Source organism: Haematobia irritans, chromosome 1 (genome assembly GCF_050003625.1).
Source record: "Haematobia irritans isolate KBUSLIRL chromosome 1, ASM5000362v1, whole genome shotgun sequence".
Classification (NCBI taxonomy): Eukaryota; Metazoa; Arthropoda; class Insecta; order Diptera; family Muscidae; genus Haematobia; species Haematobia irritans.
In genome coordinates, this window is record NC_134397.1 from 96,970,413 (window position 1) to 96,989,006 (window position 18,594).

The 18,594-nt window shown below is 32.9% G+C and overlaps 2 protein-coding genes and 1 long non-coding RNA gene across 4 annotated transcripts in view; 1 reads left to right on the forward strand and 2 right to left on the reverse strand.

The window, feature by feature from the left end:
• qin (tudor domain-containing protein qin) overlaps positions 1 to 18,594 on the forward strand; it is a 663,334-nt gene that overhangs the window by 202,435 nt on the left and 442,305 nt on the right. The gene's annotated exons all lie outside the window — the stretch shown is intronic.
• LOC142221450 (uncharacterized) overlaps positions 1 to 18,594 on the reverse strand; it is a 231,159-nt gene that overhangs the window by 190,660 nt on the left and 21,905 nt on the right. The window lies entirely within an intron of this gene.
• On the reverse strand, positions 5,356 to 6,339 carry LOC142221458 (uncharacterized). The gene is made up of 2 exons (XR_012718044.1): positions 6,264 to 6,339; positions 5,356 to 5,726 (listed from the first exon to the last, which is right to left on the reverse strand). It is a non-coding gene; the product is annotated as an uncharacterized LOC142221458 (long non-coding RNA).

Consider the following 18,594-nt stretch of genomic DNA (forward strand, 5'->3'; position numbering starts at 1 on the left):
CGGTTTCTAGAAACTCAAGACCCCAAATTGCGGGGTCGATTTATGTGGAACCGATATAACCAATCTTCGACCTGCCTGTACAGCCTTCAATAATGGTGACGATAGCACCATTATTGAAGGCTGTAGCGTGATTTCAACTGACGGAGATAGTTTTATAGGCTCAGCAACACCAACACAATTCTATGGTGATGGGTATCAAAACCATCATAATTTTTATGTTTAACCAGATCAAGCAAACTTAAAGAAATTGTCTTTCTATATCGACAAAAGCAATGTCCAATTTGTGAACAAATAATATGATCAAGACAAATAGCTTGTTTCTTCCTGTGTATATCATACAAACCCATTAAAATTTATTTCAGTTTATCCATATTCCATAAAACCCAAAGCACAAGTAAACCAAAACACCCTGTATCCAAAACACTTATTATTTGTGTAGCATTGATTTCTGTTTCGACGAGGCTCGACTTTGAATGGCCAAAAAATTTTTCAGTGGGCTGCAAAAAACTTTCTGTGGGTCCAGACCCCTCCCATTCCCTGGTACGTCCCTGGTGTGTAGGTATTTTAGCAATTTGAAGTGCAACATAATTTTGTATGTCAAAATTGGAACATAAAATTCCATGTATACACATTTCTCTACTTTTTACATTGGTTGTCGTTAACTAAATATATCAAGGTCATGGACCAAGTAAACTTTCAATTCAAATTACTCGAAGAAAACTTCGAGTCACAATAGCCGGATAAACCACAATAAACTTTCATTTTTTCCCCAAAGCAACGGCATTTAAAAAAGAAATGACGTTCAATTTCTCTTTTTATAACACAATTTAATGTTAAGGCCAGTTGAAAACAATTTGGTTTAATCGATACAATTTACCATATTTTTAGAGAAATTGAAAGCGTGTGGTTGTTTGGTTGAATAAGAGAGACTGATGGGCATCATGGTCCAAACTTTAGTCTAATAAAGAATGAAGTAGTATGAGTCAATCCCGCAGGAAGTTCCGTAGTAATGAAGAGACCACTGCAGCTCTGAAGATTCTCTAGTGAATGGAATGTGTTACCATCCACTCACTTTGCTACGGGTTATATTAAAATGATGGATCGTCACAAGACAAGGTAAGGTGCCTAAGAAGGTGACATTTTCCTAGAAACAAGACGATCAACTTAGCGTATATTCCAGTATAATGGAGTTATTTTTTATTGAATTACGTAATTAACCTTAATATAATCAACTGACTTTTGGTAGGAAAAATAAAGGGTTTCCAATAAGTGATGCTATATTGGTGCTTGGTTTTTAGATAAATGATTGTATGTTTGCGCTAATAACAAAACGGATTATTCGCATTATTATGGCCTCCACGACTACTCTTAAATGGACAAGATCATCGACTCCTCCGAAAAAATGTATAATGTTATGCAAAATGGTAAAAAACATCGCATACCACATTTTTTGAATTAAGTAGCTGATGCAGATAAACTTCATGTGTTGCATAAATATAATTATATCTGAGTTTAAAGTTAGACCTTTTGTTTTGTATTACAAAAAGAAAATGAAATTAAATAAATGGTTAAAAAAAATATTGTGTTTTTTTGAAACAAAAAAGTAGTGGTAGCATCTTAAAAAATACAGTGCGCATTAAATTAAGTTTTTATTTGCAAATAAACAATTTTATTTAAGTAGAGAATATAGATATTTTTACACTACACTTTTACCAACATTGATTTCAAATTTGATTTTATTTATTATTTTCAATTTTGACTGCAGATTACTCAGAAGTTTCCGGAAAAACATATTTCAGTAATAGCGTTATTATGTTTTAAATGTAATAAACTAGATTTCATAGAATTCGGCCAAAATTTTAATGGTTGTATCTTAAGAGATACAGTGCGTATTTAAGGGTTAAGGAGGTAACTTTGTCTTAACTAAGACATAAACCGAGATAGGTTCAGTTGGTGCAGCAGCCCAGTAAAATAATGAACATGGTTTGGTTACATATGTAGGAAAAATAAAGATTTGGTAAAATTGCGATTTTTGAATGCAAACACTTTTGTCACAGCAGAAGAAGTTAAAGCAATTTAAGAGAAATGTAAAGGGTGATTTGTTAAGAGCTTGATAACTTTTTAAAAAAAAAAACGCATAAAATTTGCAAAATCTCATCGGTTCTTTATTTGAAACGTTAGATTGGTGCATGACATTTACTTTTTGAAGATAATTTCATTTAAATGTTGACCGCGGCTGCGTCTTAGGTGGTCCATTCGGAAAGTCCAATTTTGGGCAACTTTTTCGAGCATTTCGGCCGGAATAGCCCGAATTTCTTCGGAAATGTTGTCTTCCAAAGCTGGAATAGTTGCTGGCTTATTTCTGTAGACTTTAGACTTGACGTAGCCAAACAAAAAATAGTCTAAAGGCGTCAAATCGCATGATCTTGGTGGCCAACTTACCGGTCCATTTCTTGAGATGAATTGTTCTCCGAAGTTTTCCCTCAAAATGGCCATAGAATCGCGAGCTGTGTGGCATGTAGCGCCATCTTGTTGAAACCACATGTCAACCAAGTTCAGTTCTTCCATTTTTGGCAACAAAAAGTTTGTTAGCATCGAACGATAGCGATCGCCATTCACCGTAACGTTGCGTCCAACAGCATCTTTGAAAAAATACGGTCCAATGATTCCACCAGCGTACAAACCACACCAAACAGTGCATTTTTCGGGATGCATGGGCAGTTCTTGAACGGCTTCTGGTTGCTCTTCACTCCAAATGCGGCAATTTTGCTTATTTACGTAGCCATTCAACCAGAAATGAGCCTCATCGCTGAACAAAATTTGTCGATAAAAAAGCGGATTTTCTGCCACTGATTTTGGTAATAAAATTCAATGATTTGCAAGCGTTGCTCGTTAGTAAGTCTATTCATGATGAAATGTCAAAGCATACTGAGCATCTTTCTCTTTGACACCATGTCTGAAATCCCACGTGATCTGTCAAATACTAATGCATGAAAATCCTAACCTCAAAAGAATCACCCTTTATATAATGTACCAAAAAACACACAAAAGAAAATAACATAAATCGGATACAAAACTGAAAATCAGATATTAATATTTGACTCACTGTGCCTAAAATACTAGGACGTGCACTTGTGTAATGTTTTACTCACGCTCACCCATACTCAGAACGGAAAAATATTGCTCACTCACGATATTTTTAGTAGGGATCACACTCACGCACGACAAATTTCAGAAATGTTGTCTATATGGGGTTTATACACCGAAAGAATTTTCTTCGTAAAAAGAACGAAAAAATTCGTTAAAAGTACGGAATTTGTAATTGTTTTACAACCAAAGAAACTTTTCATTAAAAGGACGAAATATTTCGTTTTGTAACGAAATTTGTTCTTCATAATTGTATTAAAACATTTCGTAATTTTGATCAAAAAAATTTCATACTTTTAATGAAACAGTTTCGTACTTGTTATGAAATATTTTCGTACTTTTTATGAAACAGTTTCGTACTTTTTATGAAAAATGTTCGTACCTTTTTTGGTTAGAAAAAAATTATTGTCCAGAGGGCAATGGATTGTAGTAACAAGTTTGCAAAATGTCATCACTACTTTATACCTTTAGTTTTTTTAATAATGTTTTGTTTGGTTGCTTCACTTTTATTCATAACATCCTACCATCCAAATGAGAAGTTGTTTAGACATGCACTAAAAATTTAATAAAGGAATACACTCAAATACACTGTCAGAGACAATTTTTTTGTCGAGAACGGAAATTTTACAACAACAATGAAACTTCTTCATAATTTCAACGAAAATGTTCCGTACTTTTTATGAAGATTGGGTTTTCAATAAATACATATTTTGTATCCCTTTTATCGGGGAACAAAAGAAAATTAAATTTAAAAACGTTCATAATTTCTTTTATTTGAAATGAGGGTTTCTACAAGAGGTTTACGACTTTTGCGACATACGTATTATACCGTCGGAAATGTATGTCAAGAAAGTCACAATTTCCGAGAGACCAACCTGGCGTTGGTCCTTTTCTTTAAAATCGATTGTAAGTACACCCTAAAAAAAAAAAAAAAAAAAAAAAACAAAAAAAAAATCGCTTCTCCAACATATGTTCCAATCCCTTTTTTGCAGGAAGCATATATATTATTGGATACTGCCGAGACATTTATATGTTTGTTTTATGTAAACATATTATATGTGTGGAAGCATTTTGAGCCCAAAAATATTATATGCTTGGAAGAATTTTCCCCAAAGAGGATTGTGCTCATTCCCTCACATAATTTTCACTTCCACGAAATTTTTTAGTTCTTGGCATCTTTTTCTGTAATACAAATAATGTTGAAGAACTTATTCCATTTTATAAATTTTTTAAATTTTACCTTTCGTCTGGACGGAGAATCGACCCGAGAACCATACAGTTTGTAAGCCAACACACTATCCACTGGCCTACGTAACTGTTATAGTCACCAGTAGATAATTATCGTTATAAGTTACATCTATATAGCATAGTTTGCAGCGCCCACGAGCCCATGCAAACATAACATTATTTAACAGAAACATACGTTTGTTGGCCACGTGGAGCAGTGGTTACCATGTCTGCCTTGCATGCACAGGGTCGTGGGTTCAATCCCTGCTCCGACCGAACACCATTTTTTTGTTTTTTTTTTTTAATTTACATATTTATATTTATACTATATTAAATTTTTATAATGAAACTTCGAAATGTGGGTTATTAAAGATTTACAGTCAGAAAAGAACAATGCTTGATATAAACGAAATGGACTGAGCTTTTGGATAAAATATTACTTTTTTTATTGCAAAAATAACAATTTTATAACAAACAACTATTTTTGGTATAAAAGTGTGAAGTTTTGGAAAGAATTCAAAAACTCTAACAAAAGAAGAACGTGGAGTCGAGTATAAATATACATAAATATTTTTATAATACACACATACACAGAGCCAAAAGACCACATAAAATACCCTATAAATCAGAACAAAGTTTAAAAGATTTCTCTATAGTTTTTCTCCAAGAAGAGCTCCGTCTAAATTTTAGAGGGAATTCCTTTTTAATAAAATTTAGTAGATAACCCGTAAAAATAAGAAGAAACTTTATTAATATTAAGAAGGTGACTGGTAGATATTAGAAGGAAACCTTTTAAATAAAATTAAGATGATTCCTCGTAGAAATATGAAGGAATTCTTCTTAATAAAATTAAGACGGTTACTATTAGAAATTAGAAGCAATTCTTATTAATAAAATAAAGACGGTTACTAGTAGAAATTAGAAGGCATTCTACTTAATAAAATTAAGACGGTTACTAGTAGAAATAAGAAGCAATTCTACTTATTATTTTCTTTTTAAATTATTGTTTTTATTAATTCATTCAATTGTTACAATATGTACTTATGATATTTATACATTAATTATAACTACATAAGACAATAAAAAATTAAGGTTATGTTTTCCATATTTTTTTGGCTCTCCGAAATATTTCTCATCCACTTTATCGAAAAACATTCAACATCTTCAATTTTGGTTTTCTCGAGCACGAAATATGAATTAATTCCTCGCTCAATTAAAGTTGATATTATTTCATTCAACAAGCCCCAAGTTTTAAAAAGTTCCACTATTTCATCCTTCCTTGATTGAGAAGAAATAAAAATATCGGCTGAAAGTTCATCACACATTATAAAATGTTCAACACATCGATGTTACTGAAAAAGTTATAAAACGAAGTGGAAAAATTTGAATATAAACACTTCGACAAAATGAAAAAAATTTTATATTTGCATAATTAACACTCTATAATTGTAAAAACATCGCATTTCTATAATAAAAGTTATTTATAACTTAAGCGTAGAACACAAAGGCGAAGGAATTTGGAGTGCTATTTAAATATACAAATGCCAAATGATATAAATTCATTCATTTAGTACACAACAATTGTTAATAGTGAAGAAATTTTAACATTTATTTAACATCAACTCCTTCCAAGAATTACTTAGCCTCTGTCTACTGAAACAAAAGCAGCTACGTGCATATATACATAAGGCGCAGGTCGTGACAAAAAAACACTTGCACTTACCCAGAAACTTTGTCACAAGCCAGCGCTGGTATATATGTATATGCACATTTGCTTAAATTTGTATTAACTTTCTGTAACTGTCACTTATGTAATTATGTTTTACAATTTCACTTTTTAACGCCCAAAATTCTATTTTATGTATATTAATTAGATAAAATTCACTTACATTTTACAACACAAAATTCACAAAAACCACGAGGAACTAACACAAATCGAAACACTTCATTTCACAGCTCAAAGTTAAATGATCGACTGTTCTCTTCTTACTAGTTTAAAATGAAAATTGGCTGATGCGATAATAAACTACAGTTATTTTGATGTATGTATACGCATTTTAGTAGAAGAAGAGCGAATAAGAAGTTTTCCCCTTATTGTTAGTCGATCTCCTTTTCAATAAAATTAAGATGACATTTACAGAAATAAGACGTTTAGCATCTTAATAATAAGAAGGTGAAAATCTGTTAGAAACAAGAAGTTTTTCATCTGATTAGCACTTTTTATGCTCATATTAAGACGTAAGAAACATATTTTTAAGGAAAAACAGCAAATGAGAAGTTTTCTTCTTATATTTAGCCGATTTCCTTTTCAATGAATTTTAGATGAAATTTAAGATAAAAATGAGAAGATTTTCTAGTAAATATTTCGTCAATCTTGTCCCCTGTCGCTCTCCTTTGTCTCCAAGTTTTTTTAAAAGTCAACCTCCTTATTTTTAGGTGACATTTTTGGCTCTGTGTACATTTATTTTGGCGTGAACAGTTTTTTACTAGCATTTAACACCATTTTAAATGCATTTATAACTAATCGTATTTTGTAATTAATTTCATTTTTACCTTTAAGGCCGGTATTATCGCATTATCGCTCTAAAATTACCATTTTTGCCTTTTACTTTTCTTTAATAATTCATTTTAAAGAAAATAAACTTTTTCAATTGTTGTTTTGGATCATTCTCCACCAAGATATAATACAATTTCCCAAAAAAGTTATAACGTTATTCTCTTTTTAGAGATTCGATTTCTGCCGCTAAAATGAAAAATAATTTCAGTTGCAAAACATTTTACTAACTTTTGGGCAGTATGTCTGTTATTCCAAACTAACATTTTGTTATTTGCTACTTTAGCAGAAAAACTGCTAAAACAGCACTGTTTTGTTTACCGAAAAGACAGCAGTCAGTGTTTCCTATTAACAGCAGAAATTTTTATATGAGTATATTTCAATATAAAAATTCATTTTGTAATCTACTTTGTCGTTCCCAAACGCATGGGAACGACAAATACTAAATGAGTGTTTTGATGAAACCCACACTTTTTCTTACTACTGGAGGTGTCAAATAGATAAAAATATATACACAGAGAATACATATTGGTTGTGATAACCAAATTTATTGCCAACCTCCTTTTGGCAGTAGCACCAACTATCAGTTGCCAGTTGTGTCACCCGACAAAATCGGTCGACTCAATGGAATTATGGGAACTCCAAGTAATACTATATATGGAGTTGGTTGTATCAGACGATGGAATTTATCTTTATTCCTCTCATTTGGTTGTGTCACCCAACCCCAATAAAAAATTAATTTCATTTAAATTTTATTTTATTTTTTTTTATTTGGTTTAAATACATTCAAATATTTGTATTAAAGATGTATAGCTAAATACAATGTATCATAACAATTAATGTCCTTAAAATGTTTTAGCGGTTGGGCACACAAAATTTAATACACACCCCATTATGACCTTCAGCTGAAAGTCGACGTTTTTTTAAATATTGAAATGCATAAACATGGACCCGTATTACTAGTTTGTGCATATAAGTTATTTTGGTCTGTGCCTACAGACACGTTTGGACAAGCAAGCCAATTTTGAAACCACAAGTGATGAACTTCTTCTTATAGCTGAGTGCCCGATAGTGTGTTCGGCATTATGAAAAATAAATAACTTTAGAGTGTTCGGCCGGATCTGGCCCATGGCCCTTTGTATCCATTTGGGTCCGTTGTACAACGTTGACATATTGGATTATTGTTTAAAAATAAATTAAATAGGATTAGTTAAATTGTGGCGCACTCATATTTATAAAAACGGTCCAGAACCTATCACTTTATTCACAACGACATCTCTGTGAGATTCCAAGTACACATAGCATCCTGGAGATATATCATTAAATCCGATTTGGTTGTGGTACGTATGATTATTTATGCCCTATAATATAACCAACATAAATGATCCACTCCTATATCGTGACGTATCTTTTACGTACGTCCTTTAATTTCAGCCGGTCATCATCAAAAGAATGCTTTGAACAGCATTGTGGATGCCCCTATGTAGCGGTTTAAAAATCGACATTTGTGACGTTTAATTGAAAAAAAAAAAATATATATATCTTCTTTGCGCACCAACTAATTAACAAAAATTGTGAAAAAGTGATATTTAAAAATATGTCAAATAGAATTCGGTTGTGAATACTGTATGTCAGTGCTGATTGCTAAATGGCAGTTACCAAATATATTTAAAGTTGGATGTGCCAACAGAATTCGAAACAAACGCTTCAAAATATATAGATTTTGTTGCTTTTTCCATTTTTTTTTTGTTTCACAAACGAAATTCTATTGAAATGATTGCTAAATGATAGTAAGCATGAAAAGATGATTGCATTAAAGAAAATAGATAGACACACCTAATATATAATTCCAAATGTAGTATTTTTATTATCAGAACCGATTTCTAACCAAATTGTTCTCTGTGTGTACACATCCCTTTTATATCAAAATACCAAAACTAATATCTATACAGTACAATTAATAAAAAAAGGCGAAATTCTATTTGGGTCTATTAATTGTTTCTTTGCGCATTTTCAACAATTTATTTTTATTACTATTTTTGACGTCAACCATCAGTATGCGATAAGACATTTAAAAACTGGCGCGGATCATATTATATCCATTTCCAAAACTGACTGCTTTAGATTGTTAAAACTATCTGACGTGAAGGAGCTCAACCATGTTCTGAAACTCGAAAAACATGTTTGTAAACTGCCAAATACTTTAAAATGTATTATGTAAGTTCGTTAAATAAACAAAAGTAATTTTTCCATCTGTAACTTTGTGTGTATTTCTCGAAAAAAATTTTATACATGTTTCAAAAATCTTTTTAACGTGTTCATGATTTTTTTATTATATTTTGGACCGTATTTAACCCCATATATAGTCAGATATGATATTATATCTACCATATCTTATATTATTATATTATATTATATATGATGAGATCTGCAATTATATCCAACCAGATCTAGCACCAATATCTGAACAAATCCAATGATATCCAATTTGATATTATTAGATAGGAGTGGATCCTCAAATTTTTACACGGGCATTTATAAATATGATACGGTCAAAATTTGATCAATATAAACTTGACGTATTTCTTTCAATTTTGCATTAAAAAAACCTGAACGCCCCTCATTTTGAAGGTGTGTGTGTGTAGAATGTTGCTCCTATTTTGATTTTGGAATTGACTCTTCAGTTGTCAAAATGCCGTCCAAGCAAGAAGAGCAGCGTATCAAAATTTTGCTCGCGCATCGCCAAAATCCGAGCTATTCGCACGCAAAGCTGGCAAAATCGCTAAAAGTTGCCAAATCAACCGTTACAAATGTAATTAAAGTGTTTGGGGAACGTTTGTCGACAGCCAGGAAGTCTGGATCGGGGGGAAATCGAAAACCGGAAGCCGCTGAGACGACAAAGAGAGTTGCCGGTAGTTTCAAGCGAAACCCCAACCTCTCTCTCCGAGATGCCGCAAAAAAGCTGGGTGTATCGTCTACAACCGTGCATCGAGCCAAAAAACGAGCCGGACTATCGACTTACAAGAAGGTAGTGACTCCAAATCGCGATGATAAACAAAATACGACGGCCAAAGCGCGATCCCGGAGGCTGTACACGACGATGCTGACGAAGTTTGACTGCGTGGTAATGGACGACGAAACCTACGTCAAAGCCGACTACAAGCAGCTTCCGGGACAGGAGTTTTATACGGCAAAAGGAAGGGGAAAGGTAGCAGATATTTTCAAGCACATAAAACTGTCAAAGTTCGCAAAGAAATATCTGGTTTTGCAAGCCATCTGTACCTGTGGCTTGAAAAGCAGCATTTTCATAGCTTCCGGGACCGTCAACCAAGAAATTTACGTGAAAGAGTGTCTGAATAAACGTCTGCTGCCTTTCCTGAAGAAACACGGTTGTTCCGTACTGTTTTGGCCGGATTTGGCATCTTGCCATTACGGTAAAAAGGCCATGGAGTGGTACGCCGCCAACATGCCAGAGCTCCGCCCAATTGAGAAATACTGGGCTATTGTCAAGCGGAACCTAAAGAAGACCAAAAACTGCTAAGGACGAGCAGCAGTTCAAGGCAAACTGGCTTTCTGCGGCGAAGAAGGTGGACAAGGTGGCTGTACAAAATCTGATGGCAGGTGTCAAGCGTGAGGCCCGGCAATTCGGATTTGGAAAAGCGAAAGCCTAACTGAATATTTTTCCTGATTTTTATACTAATTGAACTTGAAAAAGAAATTTAATTTGATTTTTTAAATAAACGATTTCACCGATTTACACGCGTTTTCCCTTGACCAAATTTTGACCGTATCACCCTTTAAAAACTAACATTTGTTATTACAAAGTAGGTTCTAAATAGGTTACCAAACGTTTCTTTACTTTCGTGAGTGAAATCAATCTTGACATAGAGAGTGTTTGAAAATGCTTGATTGGTACAAATCCTTTAAGCATACGAGTATTACGGTGGCCAGAACACGCCAATGTGCAAAATTTTTGCGAATGCGTTTGCCAGAACAGACTTGTCTGATATGTATTAGCAAGATAAGAAAATGATAATAGTTTATAAGTTACTGTAAATAATTATATTAGATTTGTATGGATCTATAATTCAATGTTTAACAATTTAATATGCTTTGAATACAGTAGGATAACAGATAAAAGGCAGTGTTGCAAATTCCCTCAATTTTCCTCTATGAATTCGAACTCGAAACCCTTTTAAGCTGCAGTTTTTTTTTACAAAGGTACATAAAAAGGTCACATTCCGGACAACATGCAAAAATTCACATATTTTACAAGAAAAGACAACTCCATAAATTTGGGCGTCCCTTTATAATAGGGCGGATTCGGCCTTAACTTAAGTTCATCTTATTTTCTGCTAGTGAAACTGTATAGTATGACTTTTGAGAGTTTGAAGTTTCCCATAGGTAATTCGATTTTTCCCATAGTCTACCCCTAGAAATCGTAGGCTTCAACGAAGACGCTAATTTATAGATACTACCTTTTTGAGTGTATCTTAGTCATTAAAAACGACGTTTGCAGTAATGAGGACATTCCTGCCGATGGCATTACACTCACACGCTTATTCAATAATCAAAATTTTATTATAACTTCCTATTCCCATTAATCAGCCAATAGTTGGACACATTTTCCACATTGTACAATGGCAAGCCATTGGAAATGAGGTTTTCCATTTTTGAAGGCATTCCAAATTAAGAGGCTATTTATGAGTAGCTTCATTTCTCTTTCACCTATTAATTAGATTTTTCACTTTGCATGTGGGAAAATATCTGCTTTCCGGTAGTGCTTGGACATAGGAAACAATAAAAAATCCATCGCACTTACCATTATCTTCCTCCACCCACCATGGTTTGTTAGATAATTGGACATTCTCATGAATGTTGGCTAAGTTTCAGATGGGAACGTAGACAGGTAATGTTGACACGCTTGAGAGACCATCAACAGCGTTGTCATCTTCATCACTATCTCCACTCACTTATATTACACCGCTGTGCACCTTTTACTCATGGATACGGAGGGATCGAATTGATATGATTTTGTCTGCCAACTGTATTGCCAACAAAGTCGGCGTGGAATTTGTGTCAGTATGCCATTTTTCAGCATTGTCATGTGCTTAACAGTGGGTTTGAAATAATATTTGTTTGTTAATGTTTTATATGAAGTCTTTGTTATAAAAAATTCAATATTGTGATGTTTAGAAAGCTGAATAAAATAATGGTGGACTTATAATTAAGTAAACTACATATGATTTGAATAAAATGAAATCGAATATCCCATACTTGCATGATCGGATATCCACTACATTTCCATTTCCACTATTCACGATAAATCCACCAACTAGAAATGCATCCATTTAACTGGAAATGCATCCATAATGCTAGAGAATTCATTTCAAGAAATTTTCGGTGAAAATGGAGAGTGTAACATCAAGATCGTGGAATTGATTGACATTCACCTGGTAGTGGATATGCGAATAAATATAGTAGTAGTATAATTATAAGAATTTGGACAAAATCGAATCAAATTTGGATATAGCCCCCATATATATGTATCGCCCGGTGTCAACAAATTTACTAACCGACCATCTTCAAAGTCAACACCAATTCATCGAAATTGGTTCAGATTTAGATATAGCTCCCATATATATGTATCGTCAGATTTTTCCAAATTTGACCAAAATACCCTTATTTTAAAATATATTACAAATTCTAACCTACCAGTTCCCACCACAAAAACTACTCCAGCCAGCTAAAATTCAATGTACTACTAAAAAAAAAACAATCAAAGATCAATGAGGATTTGAAGCATTTTTAATTTTATAAAATTATGAACCCCTCCAAGTGTACAGCTTTATAATTTTTAATGCCAATCAGTAATGAATTTCAAAATATGTTTTTTCAGAGGAGAAAATAAATTTTTCGGCATTCAATTTGGAAATATTCTCTAGTATTTTAATATATGATGGGAGTCTAGTTCTTATTTCAATTATAAGTGCTTTTGTGAATTGAATACAAACGTTTTTAATGAAATTCAGAAATTCTGCACTCGTCGCTAGACTTTTCAAAAGAAAACCCTAAATAACACTTCGTAACAATCAAATTCTTTATTTGTCAATATAGTTGAGTTTCTTAAGCTATTGACCCTCATTTTCATGAAGCTCCGTTAGTGCTACGTTAGCTAACGAACTTTTAAACCGTACTATAGACATATCTGTCATCTCGCCTATATATTCTATATGTCAGTTAGGCACCTAACTGCCAAAAAATTTTCAGTTAAAGTTAACCGGAGAGAAGATATTTACATTTTATTTTCTGTTAACTGCACGCACAGAAAAAACATATTTGGACATGGTTGCCGCATCCATTTAATGCATATTTAGAGTATGTAATTGTCGCGAAAACCATGTATTTTGTCTTTGTAAAAATAATTTTCGAGCGGAGAAAAATATATGTTGGTAATAAGCATTTAAATGGTTCTCAAATGCCGCAAACATGTTCTATTATTTAAATGATAGAATTTGAGACCATTATATGGTCAGGAAAATCATGTATCTGACCATTCAATTTTTTGACTTTTTTGCAGAGAAAAAAATATTTTTATAGTTTGCGCATAGACATGTCTACAACCATTACATGGCCATAAAGACCATGTACATTGTTTTCGTGACCATTTAATTTTTTAATTTTTTTGCAGCGACAAGAATTTTATAAAAACATTGAGCAGGTACACACGATTTTCATTTTGCGCGTCAGTCGTGTGTTGATTGTTTCTTGGAATGGACGGAGAATACGGAATTATTGTGTTTTGTGTTAATTTATTTATTCAGAAATGGCACGTGGTTTTATGTGAATACAAAAAAGGAAAGTGTAATTGAAAAAAATATACCTGGTTTTTGTTCTGCATTTTGATATATGGTATAATTTATTTTTATTTGCAGTTACATGATGTCTGCGTTTGTTCATTTGATGGGCACGAAGTAAATATGGAATGATTACTTATTGTTGAAATTGAACCAAACTAGAGTGTGTAAAAATATGTGAAGTTTGCTTGCACGACATTATAAATACAAATAAACAATGAATTAGTTTATAAATAAATAAAAACAAATAAATAAAGTTGATTTTGTGTTTTCTTTTCTCAAGTGGCGTCCTTTTTTCGACGACGAAAAAAGTTTTTTCATAAAAATCAAAACATTTTAGGTTGTGACCATGTTCTTTTAACTAGAAGAAAAACATTTTTGACGAATAACATAACATTTTAGATCGTGACCATTGTCTTTTAATGGAAACAAAATTCTTTTTATCAATATAATAACATTTTAGATGAGGACAATTGTATTTTTCTTAGAACCATGTTCACTGAGCCAACATGGTTGCAGGTTAAAATGTTACATGGTCGCCGCAAAAATAGCTGCTATCATATTATTTTGCTCTTCGAATATGATTGTGGCAATCATGTTTCTTCTCTGCGTGTGGGAGTTAAAGTCTAACGGAGCTAAATGAAAATGGCCGTGACAGTATAATCAGAATTTTTGTAGGAAAAGATTACGACAATCAAACTTAATACTTTAAAATTGAAGAAAAAAAAAGCACTAAATGAAAATACCAGAAAGCACACCCTCAAAAAAAATCGCCTCTTTAACATATGTTCCAAACATATTTTGCAGGAAGCACATATATTATTGGATACTGCCGAAACATTAACATATTTGTTTTATGTGAACATATTATATGTTTGGAAGCATTTTGAGCCCAAAAATATTATATGCTTGGAAGAATTTTCCCAAAGACGATTGTGCTCATTCCCTAACATACTCGTAATTCTCACTTCCACGAAATATTTTAGTTCTTGGCACCTTTTTCTGTAATACAAATAATGTTGAAGAAATTATTCACTTTTATAAATTTTTTAAATTTTACCTTTCGTCTGGACGGAGAATCGAACCGAGGACCATACAGTTTGTAAGCCAACACACTATCCATTGGGCTACGTAGCTGTTATAGTCACCAGCATGCAAAGGGTCGTGGGTTCAATCCCTGCTCCGACCGAACACCATTGGTTTTTTTTTTTTAATTTACGCATTTATATTTATACTATATTAAATTTTTATAATGAAACTTCGAAATGTGGGTTATTAAAGATTTATAGTCAATAACAGTGCTTGATATAAACGAAATTGACTGATTTTTGGATAACATATTATTTTTTTATTGCAAAATAACAATTTTGTAACAAAAACCTGTTTTTGGTACAAAACTTTAAAATTTGGAAGGAATTCAAAAACTCTAACAAAAGAAGAATGTGGAGTCGAGTATAAACATACATATATAATTTTATAATATAAACATAAATTTATTTAGGCGTGAACAGTTTTTTTACTAGCATTTAACACCATCGCTCTAAAATGCCTTTTATTTTTCTTTAATAATTCATTTTAAAGAAAATAAACTTTTTAAATTGTTTTAGCCACAAAAATCGAATTTAATGCTCGCTTTTATATTTGAAGGTGTCCGTCAACTCCTCGTTGACTACTTATTAATAATGAGGAACTAAACTTTGTTTTTATAAAGGGTGATTTGTTAAGAGCTTGATAACTTTTTTTTAAAAAAAAACGCATAAAATTTGCAAAATCTCATCGGTTCTTTATTTGAAACGTTAGATTGGTCCATGACATTTACTTTTTGAAGATAATTTCATTTAAATGTTGACCGCGGCTGCGTCTTAGGTGGTCCATTCGGAAAGTCCAATTTTGGGCAACTTTTTCGAGCATTTCGGCCGGAATAGCCCGAATTTCTTCGGAAATGTTGTCTTCCAAAGCTGGAATAGTTGCTGGCTTATTTCTGTAGACTTTAGACTTGACGTAGCCCCACAAAAAATAGTCTAAAGGCGTCAAATCGCATGATCTTGGTGGCCAACTTACCGGTCCATTTCTTGAGATGAATTGTTCTCCGAAGTTTTCCCTCAAAATGGCCATAGAATCGCGAGCTGTGTGGCATGTAGCGCCATCTTGTTGAAACCACATGTCAACCAAGTTCAGTTCTTCCATTTTTGGCAACAAAAAGTTTGTTAGCATCGAACGATAGCGATCGCCATTCACCGTAACGTTGCGTCCAACAGCATCTTTGAAAAAATACGGTCCAATGATTCCACCAGCGTACAAACCACACCAAACAGTGCATTTTTCGGGATGCATGGGCAGTTCTTGAACGGCTTCTGGTTGCTCTTCACTCCAAATGCGGCAATTTTGCTTATTTACGTAGCCATTCAACCAGAAATGAGCCTCATCGCTGAACAAAATTTGTCGATAAAAAAGCGGATTTTCTGCCAACTTTTCTAGGGCCCATTCACTGAAAATTCGACGTTGTGGCTCGTTAGTAAGTCTATTCATGATGAAATGTCAAAGCATACTGAGCATCTTTCTCTTTGACACCATGTCTGAAATCCCACGTGATCTGTCAAATACTAATGCATGAAAATCCTAACCTCAAAAGAATCACCCTTTACATTTTACTGTGTAATTTTTCACTATTTCCTCCTTATTTCATTTTACTGTTCCAACTGTAAAAAGAGTATAGTGCCCTTTCGTTATTTTTATGAAGACCCCTGATTCCTTTTAACGAACCAAGAAAAAAATTGTGCCCATAATGCCAAAATGATAAACAAAACACATGTCCACACATACATAAAATGCTGCTCTCACGGCGAAAACACATGCTGTTTTTTAATGTCTATTCTCTTGGTTCCGAATGTCTATTCTCTTTATTCAAATTAAATAATATTTAGACTTAAGCATATCAAATTTTTGGCGTTATCATAAACCAGTTTTCCGAAACAACATACAAGCGGTTTCATAGAAATTGTTCTCTTTTGATTCTTTCGCTGTGTTATGTTGATATCTTTTGTCAACTCTCCCGGTTTCCATCTCTATTTCTTTCTCTATACTCTCTCTGTCGCTTTGAATAAAATATCACAACATATGTATGTTTAGTCGAAATTTGTAAATTTATACATGTTTGCATTCACACATATGATTTTTATGAAACATTCATGTCCCAAACATAATATATTCTAACATATTAACATAGATGTCCCAAACTTTTAGTGTTAGTTTAGGAACATTGCATGTTTGTACTTAAATATATTGTGTTTTAAAATTGTGCCCGAAACACATTTTGTTTATATCGGAACATATGAAAAACATATTTTTCTAAGAGTGCACTAGTGCTTTTGTGAAAAGGCACTAAAAGAGCAATTTGGTGCTTTTTTGAAATCAAAAAGCTCTAAATTTGGTGATAAAAGCACCAAATTCGCATCACTGTTACTTTTCTTGCGAATGAGACAATTTCCATTAAAAATTAATTGGATCAACTCATTTTACGATTGAAGTCATTTTCTGCTTAGTTAAAATATGAGTGATCGCCTTAAAATTGTGCCCAATATCAGTCATTTGCTCTACGAATATGATCACGGTAACCGCGTTTGCGTTTGAAATTTAATTTTCTTAACATTTTAAAAATATTTTTAATCATTTTCCAAAGATGATATTTTTTAGTACCACATCTTTTTTATTTTTACCCAATGTGGGATGTCGTTCGGCTCCTTTGTAAAAGTTGGCTGCTTTCAAGTCATGTTAGATCACTTTCGTATTCGTATACCTGAGCAATAATTCGGTTACAACAGTTACCACACGATGTCTCGTTGTGCATCTTAGCTTAGTGTCTTCACCGTATGGTGTCATAAGTCTGCTCTCAACAGCGGCTTAATTAGACGCCCTAGTGAGAAGCATATCATGATGCATTGAAAGTGGGAATAAAGTCAACAACATACTTTGCGGTTTTTCGAACACACACTTTTCCGCCCAATCGGAAATATGTGCTCAATGCGGATATGGTCCAGGGGATTAGAAGATTCAAATAAATACAACTTCAGAGAAATAATACCAACTTTAATATACCCAAATTAGAAGTGATATATTGAGGTTACTTTTATGCAATTTATGTAATGGATGCATCAGAAAGTGAAAATGTCTGTACTGAATTTCTTTATTGGACATGTTAGGCTTTCTACATGGACGAAAAAGACTTTTTTCATATGTTTGGGTGTAAGAATTATATATATTTAACACAATATTTTTAAGTACAAGCATATAATGTTCTTAAACTAGCATAACATGTTTGGGACATATATGTTAATATGTTAGAACATATTATATTTGGGACATACAATTTTTGTAAATATAATATGCTTGGTTGCAAACATGTATTAATTTAGAAATAGCCTATAAACATATATGTGTTTAGAAAGAGAAACTGAGAGAGTATGTTGCAGGTAAAAAATGGAAGTAACCAACTGGCGACTTAAAAATATATATACACAAAGAAAATTTCATTAAAATGTATGCTTGAAGCAAAATATGTTTGGGGTCATATTTTACAGAATCGATTTTTTGTTGAGGGTGTAAAGTTTAGTCTCACCGAATAAACTACTAATATGTAATAATTGAAATGAGTAAATCGTCCAATGATGAATATGTGGAAATCCGAAACAGCCTCTACACCTCTTTTTGGACAAATTTTTTAACCTTCCACAACAGCACTGAAAAAATAATGTCGTGAGGTCAAATACTTCATGTCTTTAAAATACGAATGCAAATTTTGCTTAGCATAGA